This window comes from Pteropus vampyrus, unplaced genomic scaffold (genome assembly GCF_000151845.1).
Source record: "Pteropus vampyrus isolate Shadow unplaced genomic scaffold, Pvam_2.0 Scaffold82, whole genome shotgun sequence".
Lineage (NCBI taxonomy): Eukaryota > Metazoa > Chordata > Mammalia > Chiroptera > Pteropodidae > Pteropus > Pteropus vampyrus.
In genome coordinates this window covers 6,285,063-6,293,821 of record NW_011888863.1, presented here as the reverse complement: position 1 = coordinate 6,293,821, position 8,759 = coordinate 6,285,063, and the positions used below count along the sequence as shown (strand labels likewise).

General features: G+C 32.0%; 1 protein-coding gene across 11 annotated transcripts in view; it reads right to left on the bottom strand.

The window, feature by feature from the left end:
* The window catches only part of BICD1 (BICD cargo adaptor 1), a 179,659-nt gene that overhangs the window by 117,302 nt on the left and 53,598 nt on the right, over positions 1–8,759 (bottom strand). The window lies entirely within an intron of this gene.

Here is an 8,759-nt window from a genome sequence, read left to right as displayed (position 1 = left end):
TAACATGATAGACTATTTAAACACTTTACAGTTACCAAAAATGTCAGCTTTCTTCAACAGTCCTGACTATGAGCTTCAATTGCCATTTTAAAATGAATAGCAAAATGGCCTAAAGGCTTGTAGAAACACAGAGAAATAAGAAAATTAACGCATTTTTCTAACCCATTGGACAAATAAAGCTCTGTAATATTCACCAAACATCACAATACATTATAACAACACTTTTAACTCCTTCATTTCCAACCCTTTGATTTTCTCAAAATAATTTCTAAAACTTTTATGAACAGAAATACCATAAATCTCCTCTTGTCGGTGAAGATTTCTATGCACAGTGCCAGACATTGGGGACTACAAAGTGCCTTCTCCTCGGAAAGCAGGTTTTTCTTCTTCCCATAAAATCAAAAGGATACATTCAGGTGTTTACCAACTACTATTCTATATTTGACTAATAATGAGCCATTTCCTGTTCTATACTGATATTCTTTAAATTCTCCTTTATTTGGAATGGAATAAATTTAACTAGATCCAACAAACATACACTGGCAGTTTTTCATTGTACCAGCTAATTAAAAACAGCTGCAACACTAGTCTTTGTAAACAAAATGCATTTTAAAGCAATTACCATCTTAATTCTGCCAGACATCAGGGTCTTACAGTGGGAAGAGATCAGCAAATTACTTGTTCCCCAGCAATCTGCTGTGCAGGAACTTCTAGTTTTGCTTTTGCTGAACTGATGAAGTTCACATAGATGTAAAGAGAAAAATCTAATTATACTAAAACTACATAGGTCAGTGTTTTTATCTGTTAAGAATTACAAAAAGTAAATTCCAATTATAAAAGAAAGTTGCTAAGAAAATTAAATTATGTTCCAAAAGCCAGTGAGTAAGAAATGCCATTTTCCAATAGAATAACTTAGCTGAATTCGAAAATGTACTAAATTAAAATCCTTCATATAGTACATAAGACAACAAGCTGTCTTGTTGCATTTATATGCATAAAATGAAGGGCTCCCGATAGTAACTTTAAATGATTTCAAATGTTAATTAGGAAAAAAAAAATCAAGTCTAAAAATAGCTGTTTTCATTTCATAGCCAAAATTACTTTACAGCCTGCATTCAATATGACAAATTAGTAAAAAGTGAAATTTTTTATAAACAATTCTTTAGTTCTTTTATATATCTCTCCCAATGACAAAAATATTCTTAAATTAATTTCTGATTCTCCAGTAAAAAGTGATATTCTATCTTCTGGGTAAACATGGATTGAAAACATTTATTTTTACTCTCTTCTGCAACTCCTCTAAAGCTATAGCAGAATACATTTTTAAATGTGTATATATCTACCTATCATACTTCTCCACAACTTCCCCTCGAAACCAAAATTAACATAAAAATACTCAAGTTTAATGGTTTCTTCAGGTCTTCATTTCCTCATAAAGGCTCCCATGTCACATAAAAATCAATTTGTTTGCTTTTCTCCTGTTAATCTGCCTTTGTCAATTTACCATTCAGACCCAGCCAGGGACCCTAAGAGGGTCAAGGAAAACTTTTTCCTCCCCTACGTTGTCCCATTATTAGATTTGAAGCACCGGCTAGCACAAATAAGAAGAAAAACTGCCTATCTCAAAATGTGTTTTATCTATTTTAAGAGTAGATCGATATTTTTGTCAAGTTCAACTTTAGCTAATATAGATTGATAAATATACCAATAATACAAAGTTTCTACTTGTAAAGTATACTTCACCTAGAAATTGATTTTAGCATTTATTTAAAATATAAGTACATTCTTGGAATTGTTTCAGTAGGAACTGTATCCGGAATCTGGTGTAAATGGGTTTCTCCAGAGAATTGCTTCATCACTTGAGCTGTGGCCTACTGTTTCCTACAGAGGCCCAAACAGACTACTTTACACAGAAAACTGCAAAGCAGGGTTTCTTCATTATGTGGAATAACCCCTCTTAAAGAACAGCTTCTTGAAGATTTATTTCCATTTCAGTGGTTTCTTAAAAGAACTATGAAGTATATCATGTTATTTTTGGTCAATATTTTACATGCTCCAAACACATGTCTCCCATATGTGAAAAAAAAAGTGGCTGCTCTCTGTCAAAAGTGGAGTACTCTTTTAACTAAGAGCTATTTTCCCTAAAGTGAAGTGTGAACCTCTTAAGTGAAAACGTATTACAAAAGCTTCACTCACCACAGCTTGAAGGCACTGAATTGAGTGACCCCCAGATGGCAGCCTGCAGTAACACAGTAACTCCCTACAGTAGCATGAGAGCTGTCATTTTTTACCTACCTGGCCCGTTGCCAGGCTTTTGTACAAATTTAGAGACTCCTCAGAACCAAGTGGCCACCTGCCTGACTTTTAATATTGCTAAGTCATAAGATTCTTGTTTCCACGGTCCATCCATCAGAGAGGATATCAGGAATAGAAACTCCAGCATCAATCAAACTAAGTTAATCAAATCTGAATCAAATCCATTCCTAAATATTGTTCTGTAAATCGAGAACTAATCTGCTGACCGAGCAAACTGATCAGTCCTCTTTAACCCCAGTCCTACCTTATCTGTCCTTTCTATTTTCCTAGAAACTTCAGCTTAAGTCCCAGCAAGAACTGGGGTCAAGCCTCTGTCTTTACAACAGGCAGACACCAGCACTGCAATTAAGTGAGAATAGTTTGATCACACCTGCTCTTCTTAAAGGCTTGTGCTCTAATCTCATTAATGCTGAGCCCACTCCCTCATATGGGTTGTGTTCAATGGTAGTCTCTTGATATGAATCAGAATTATTCTGAGTTCTGGGGGTAACACATAGTATCTTAAGAGATTCCTACCCTCAATCAGCTCACTATCTAATTAAAGATATGACTAAATCCCATGAAATTACAGCTATCACAGGAAGAGTATAATTTAGGTAATACAGACTGTAAGCCCCTTTAGCTAATTCATACTTCTAGAAATAACTTCTCTTTTTCCCTAAAAGGTTAAAAAAGTAAACAAAAAAATCACCCATCATCACACGGTCATACTAGAACAAAGTAGACAGTCATTGGATGCACACTCTTTTGCAATCTGAATTTTTTTTTACTACACATTCTAAACACAGGTATATCACTATTTTTAACAGCTGCAAATAATTTCCTTAAGCTAATTATTTAGACTGTTTCTAAGTTTTTATCATTACAAGTTTTTGTAATAATATTTTAAATACTATATTTTTATTCTTGTGTCTTTTGTTTTTGTTTTGTTTTGTTTTTTGTCCCAACTCCTTCCACTTCTCCTTGGCCATTCCTACTCCTCCACCCAGGAAACCAGGGTTAGAATCCCAGAAATTCCTCCAGATCAATAAAGAACTCATTCTTTTGATTATCTGTATAAATTCCGCCGTGTGAATACATAATATGGAATTTATCCAACCATTCCACTACTGACGGGCTTCAGATTTTTCTAGTTCTTGCCATTATACAAACAATATAAAATTAACTTTGTCTACATACACTTGAGTCCTGGTGATTTTATTTCTTTAGGATAGATTCTATCCTTTAAGTGTAAAAACATTTTATTGGGATAAAATGGGTAGAAAAAAAAGCTACACATTAATTTTGAGAAAGATAAGATTTGGCGTGAGTTTGAATCCAAACATTATGCTACTATTACTGAATACATTAAGTTGTCTAAATAAATAGAAATTGAAGGGGTTCAGAACAGATTTTCCAAAATGTGCCACTTTGGCATGTGGATTATTTTGAGCCAAAGGTAATCAAGACCCTGCAGGATCAAGGGAAACTTTTACTTATTCCTTAAAGAATTTAAGTTGGGGCATTGCTCATAATAAGAGTTGTCACCAGAAATAATGTTTTATGACCTCTCTTTACGGCAGGGCAAACATCTAATTACTAAACATCTGCTCTTATTGTCCAGCCCTTGTTATATCTTTCTGTCTTTGAACCTTTCATGTATGTGGGGTCTCTGACTCTCTAATGTATGTGGGGGTTCCCATACATATAATTAAATTTGGTTATTTTCTCTTCTTAATATATCTCATGTCAATTTAATTGTTAGACCAGCCAAAATAACCTAGAAGGGCAGAGAAATATTTCCTCGTCCACCCCCTCAAATCTTATATGTTAGATGGAAAAAAATACACATTTTGAGAAAAAAATATACAGTTTTTTAAAAAGAGAATAATGGAAAATAGAGAACACATGCTATCTTTAAGTTATTCTAGTTAAAATATGAAAAACGGAGCATTTTTTTTTCTTCCCTATCGTAAGATATTATTACCAGAAGCTATAAACTTGCAATACAAGAAACCCTTCATGGACATGTAGTAAACTTTACAATTTTAATGTTATAAATGTTAGTGATTGCTTTATAAAACAAATACCCCATTAACCCTTGGATCTGTCCATATTAGAAGAGCATATGATTTTACTATAAATTTCTTAAAGAATGGAACACTTTAATACTTATATCACTCATATTCCTTACTCTTTTTTATTATATACAGTTCTGATATTTATTATACCATTAAAATAATGACCTAATAATTAGAATTTTATAATAATGTTACTTCAAATGGATCAAAAGTCTGGATTATGTACTGTCATTTTATATGCTGATCAAGGGTAACATTAACTACTCAGTGTTCCAACTCTTATATGGCATGAAATTCATGAAAAATATTATAAAGCTATCGTAATATAAAGCAATACTATGTATTATGTTTTAAAATATTTGCCACATAGCTTTCCCAAAAGGCTAGAGTAATTCACATTCCCTCCATTAAATAAGAGTGTGTTCTTAATTCTTACCAGCATGAGGTACCATCATCCTTTCTGCTAATCTGATAAACAGTAGTATATCAATTTTACTTTAATACACATTTTCCTGACTACAACTAAGGTTGAGCCTCTTTACATATTTATTGGCAATTTAGACTTCCTCTTCTGTAAAATCCAATTCCTATCTTTTGTCTTTTGTAAGATTTATTTCGGGAATGCTAAAATAGTTCATCTTCAGAAAATCTATAACCATAATTTATTTTATCAACAAAGAAAGGAAGAGAAGCAAGGGAAGACCATAAGAGATCCCTATAATGTATTTAATAAAATTTGGAAGCTAAGTAAAATAGGGAAAGCTTAAAACAATTTAAATAAGATAAAAATGATTTACCAAATGCAAACATCATACCAAATGGTGATGCAACAAAACCACTTCCATTAAAATCAGAAACAAAACAAGAGTACCAAATATCCCCATTATTACTGAATATTTCAGAGGTTCTATACAAGAAAATTAAATAACCAGTAAAATATCATAAAAGACACAATTATACATATTGGCAAATTGTACAATTATTTAGAATATCAAAGACATGACATCTTAAAACTGTAATTCTTACAGAATTTTGCAAAATGATTTAATATCAAGTACAAATCAGTAGATAACATATCTTATGACCTAGCAACTACATTCTTGGCTATTTACACAAAAACAATGAAAACATGCCCACAAAAACACTTGCACAAGAATGTTCGATAGTAACTTTGCTCCTAATAGCAATAAACTAAAAATAACTCAAATGTCCATCAAAAGGTAAATGTACAAACAAACTGTGGTACATGCATACATTAAAATACTCTCAGCAATAAAAAAAGAGCTATTAAGATAAACACAAAAACACTGATGAAACTCAAAAACCTTATGTTGTAAAAGAAGCCAACAGAAAAGAGTGTATCTGTATGAGTTGGTTTATATGAAATTCTAAAACATATAATACTAATCTACAATGATAGAAAATTGCCTCTAGGGGGCAAGAGACAAGGTAAGTTGCTGGAGTAATAGAAATATTCCATACCTTGACTGATGTAATGGTTGGTTACACACAAGTATACATTTGTCAAAAACTCATTGAACTATAGACTTAAAAACTTAGTATTTTATCCCATGTAAATTATTCTTCAATGTAAACTATGTCTCAATCATACATCAATAAATTGGGAGAAAAAGTTGAGAAAGGAGAAACCAGAACCTTAATATATTGCTGTCAGGAACATAAAATGGTATAGTCATTTTGGAAAAGAATTTGGCATTTCTCAAAAACCATAAAATCAACCAGCAATTCCACTCCTAGATACCTACCTAAGAGAAATGTAAACATATGTCACCTGCATGTGAAGTTCAGGGCAGCATTATTCATGAAAGCCAAAAAGTAGACACAATCTAAATGTCCAACAACTAATAAATGGGTAGACAAAATGTGGTATATACATATAACAGAATATTATTTAGCAAAAAAAGAATGAAGTACTGATATATGCCACAACACGGATAAACCTTAGCAGCATTATACTAAGTAAAAGAAGCCATTCATAAAAGGGCACATATTATATGATCCCACTTATATAAAATGTCTAGAATAGACAAAAAGCATATTTGTGTTTGCCTGGGGCAGAGAGTGGGAGTGGGAACAGAGGCTAACCATATACGGGCATGAGCGATCTTAGCAGGAAAATGAAAATGTTCTAAATCTGAATTATAGTGATGGCTGCACTTGTAAATTTGCTAAAAATCACTGAATTTGGCACTTGAAACCAGTGATTTTTACGATACATAAGGTATTCTTCAATAAAGTTGTTTTTTAAGTTAAGGAAAAAATTGGAGAATATTTCCAATTTATTGGGACCAGGAATCCAAAGATGTCAAAAGTATGTGTTAGACACACTTTAAAAAAAGAAAAGGGAAAGTAGAGTAGATTGTGAGTCTCCTCTTGAACTCTTTTTAAGAGAGAATACTCATTTATTCATTCACACATTCATTAAACCTGTTGGAATGCTCAAGATAAAATAACAAGCAAGGTAAATATGATCGATTTTGTGCTTATATCCAAAAGAGAAAACAGACTCAAAAGGACCAACTAATAACACTTGCAAATAATAAATGCTATTAAACAAAGAGATGACTAAAAAAATCAATAGCTTTCCTCTATACCAATAATAACTAGGTGTAAAGGCAATTTTTTAAAATTCCCTTTACACAAAACTATAAAACATTTAGCAAAGCTACAAATCCTACAGAAAGAAAACTATAAAACTCATATTAAAAAAATAAAATATTTGAATAAATGAAAATACATTTCATGCTTGTGAGTCAGAAGATATAATGCAATTCCATTAGAATCCCAACGAGGTTTTGGAGCTAAATGATTTAAATGACTTATAATTACATACATTGAACAATAAAAACCTGGAAATAGTCAAGAAAATTATGAAAACAAGAACAATGATGGGACTATTATTTTTCAATTTCTGTTAATGACAATGTTTTCAAACATTATACTGGCCTACCTATAGGAAGATAGATCTGTGGAATAGAACAAGAATTCTGGGGAAAGATGTTATTATAGACAGAGACGGCCATTCATTTCATAGGGCAGGACAGTTTAATGATGCTGACACAATTGGTTATTCAAGTGGAAGAAAATAAATACAGAATAATTCCAGTGGATTTAAGCTTTCATTGTAAAATGTAATTTTACAATTTTAAAATTTTAGAAGTTTAAGAGAATTTATAGAACCTAGGGATATCATAGACATTTTTTTGCGTAAAATAGAAAATAAAGAAACTAGAAAGCAAAAAATAAATACATTTGACTATGTAGACATCTTACACTTTTGTAGGGCAAAAGACACATAAATAAAGTGAACAAGAGAAAGAGTAAAGAAGGAAAAACTATTTTCAAGACCGACAAGGTAATAATATTCATATAAGACAAAGAACACCAATGAATTCATAGGAGGAAAACAATGGACTACCCAAAAGAAAAATGTGATCATGCCTTTTTATATCTACCATAAACAAGATTAAAATATGTTCAAGATCATTATGCAAAAGCTGTTTTAAAAAATCTGTGGGAAGAAGCAGACTGATTTTTTGTTTTGTTTTGGTTTTTTTTTGATTTAATACAAAATTGTTTCTGAAAATCTTGGTAACAGGTTATTTGTGGAATAAGCAATTCCTAAAGAATTCACATTCATTTATCCAACCAATATTTACTAAATTCCAAATATGTGTACATTTCTTAGAGAAGTGTTTGACGAATACCTCTGGTAACTGTAGATAAGTTTAAGTGATTTTTCAGAGAGGAAAGCCAAAGTAAAGTAAGTGGATAATAATGTGTAAAGAGTTGAGAAGAATCAGGTTTGGAGCAAGAGATTGCTGTCTTTGGGTATCTGATCTATCTTAGAGCTACTGTGTTTTTAAGAGAAGAGGTGAAACTCAAAAGAGGTTAAAACTAGGTGAGCATGACTCTAGCAGTCTCTCTCTATTTCTTCCCTCCCTCCACCCCTCCCTTCTTCTAGTCCCTACCTTCTCTCTTAGATGATCTCTTCTGTCACTTCAAATCCTAAAATTCAATGCTCTGCTAATCTACGTTCAAACCAATAAGACCCTTCGTCAAATTTTGTACATACAAAACATGCCGGTCCAAAAGAGTAATAACTATAACCTGTAAAGTGACACATTCAAAGTAAGGCTTCACCTGCTGTAAACACAGAATCTAGACCCATGAGCCTTCTAATATGCAAACTAAAATTCTGTAACCTTCAAAGAGTAAAGTACAATATAGAGAAATATGCAAACAATATTCTTGTAGAAGGTAAGGAACCAAATCTTTTTATATAAGTAATGGTTAGGCTCTGTCCCAAAAAGTATTTTTGTTCATAAGTGGTTTATACATATTTTATTTATTGAATTTATA